Raw genomic sequence first — 2,438 nt, 5'->3', positions numbered from 1 at the left:
GACAAAATGGCTATTGTGTTCTTCTATGCTGTGGTAGACAACAAATTGAGATTGTAAAGTAGATTCTTCCAGGAATTTTGCCAGTATGTTTATTGAATGTGCCAGCAATGTTGATAGAACCAAAAGAACGCGGTAAGTATGTATGTCTGTGCATGCAGTGGCATTTGGACATCGAAAACAAGGCTTATTTTAATATGCAATTAAGATACTGTAAGGTTTAATAAGCGTAAAACTTATTTTTAAACTATTTACATAATCGAGGTAAATCTAGCCATCATTCAAGATTCAAAACAGCTACTTAGCTTTGACTTTGGTCGTTTGTAAGAGAAATAAAATAAAAAAAAGAAGCCCCAACAATAATAATAATTCCACGATAATGATAAGTGCTTGAAAACAAGGCTATCATAGGATTTGATAATATGACACATTTTGCAAACTACAATGTTCGTCCCACCTATTAACAACCCATCAATTGTTAGTCCCATCCATTAACACACGTCGACACGTCCAAATGATTATTTTTTTTTTAATTTTTAGGTAAAGCATAACAGCTAACGAATGATGATAATCTTCGATTGGAAACTTAAAAAAAATCTCACAAAGTTAATCTAGCTTGGGAATTGGTAGGGGAAGGTAGGTAAAGACGGACACGTTAAGGGAAATGGTAAAAATCTAGGGATATATTAGCGCAACGACCAATGAAAATGTGCATACATTATCTTACACTCATGCTTTATCAGAAAATGTGTTCAAACTTTAAAGTTTCCATCGATTTTTGTGTTTTTTTTCATGAATGAAAAACATGATTTTTTTCGTGCGGGTTTGAAATGTTCGGGTAAGACGGACACCTGATATGGGAAAGATGGACACCATGAAGGGTAAGATGGACACCTGTGGAAAACGTTGGAAAGTGAAGAGTTTTACAGTATTGTAACAAATTCTATCGCTCTCCACGTCCTGATACGTTTATAAACCAATTCTTGGCCTATTGCAACGACGGTTCATTCAGCCGTGGTTTTTGGAAATGTAAGCACCATTTTTTAAGAGCAAAAAATGATTGTGTTTATTCATACACTAAAGTACATCGATTTATTCAATTGAGTTGACGAAATCTTAACTAAAGATTGTCAGGTCTCCTGCCTGTGGGTGTTTACACTAGGGGTTTGAACTTACAGTTCAAGCATTTCTTTTTTTTTTTTTGAAAGGGAAGAAAATAAATGTGTTCCTTAATGACAGCACAGAGTGGCTATGTAAGTGAAGCTTTTAACTACTGTGAGGTTATAATCCAAAATGAATGAAATTGATAGGAGAAGAATATTTACAAAAGGAACTGTAAGCACCGCTTCTAATATATCGTAGAATGCAGCATCTAAAGCATTATTGAAATATCGCGCACTTACAGCTGACGTTGCTCCAGCTTACATAACAACAGTCTAGAACTTCCTTTTAGGAAATTACTCAGCGAAAAGTCCATGACCCCGGTATTTTTTGAGGGTCTTGTTAATAGTTTAAGCCATTTTCCACCATGTCTAAATTTAACATTTTATATTTGTAATCCCATAGAATTTCTCATCTATTCCTGAACGATGTCGTATCAATGCCTCATATTTTTATTGCTTAAAGTTGTTCAAGTCATGACAAGATATTCGATTTCGTGAAGCGCCTCATCAGCCGCTTCTCGCATGCTTTCTCTAGTTGCTGATTGGTTTATAGCTTTGGAATACCCTTATTTAAGGTATTTGAAGAAAACGATTCATCACCAATTGAAATAAGAAGTAAAATAAATCAATAAATTCGGTGTCCATCTTTCCCTATAACAAAGTGTCCGTCTTTCCCACTTTGGTGCCAGGATGTTTAAACCACCAGAAAACAATATTTTGCATTGCTTTCATTCTCGTTCTTTCGTCAGTTTTTTCATTAATGATCACGACAACTCATTCATTAAATAAAACTTCCGGAAATATATACAATACAAGCTGTAGAGCTTAAGATCCGTAGTAGTCAAATTAGATCCACAAGGGTGCACATGATTGAAAATTTTATTTGTTCGTGGATTTAACCAATTTTGCATATATTATGCCAACAATGTTCTCAAATGTGTTGTTTAACTTTAAGTTAGGATGCTGCATTGTTGATTTTTTCGAAAATTACCATTTTGATGCATTTATGAGAAGTGAGAATCTTACCCGCAGCGTTCGTCTTTACCTACCTTCCCCTAAACATGTTTACAAAAAACGAGAAAAAAACTGCTCCGTACTCACTCACCGACACTGCTGATTTGGACAAAGTATTAGACCTGTCGGTTCCTCCATTGTCCTTCCACACGTACGGGCCAAATACCGTTCCAAGCATCTCCCTTTTGAACGCGGCTAAGAGGGTTTCGTTAGATTTGGATACGTCTCAGAGTTGTATGTGAGTACTGGTACTGCATAAGTACG

Source organism: Anopheles merus, chromosome 3R, assembly GCF_017562075.2.
Source record: "Anopheles merus strain MAF chromosome 3R, AmerM5.1, whole genome shotgun sequence".
In the NCBI taxonomy this organism is placed as follows: Eukaryota; Metazoa; Arthropoda; class Insecta; order Diptera; family Culicidae; genus Anopheles; species Anopheles merus.
Note: the sequence above shows the minus strand (reverse complement) of the source record.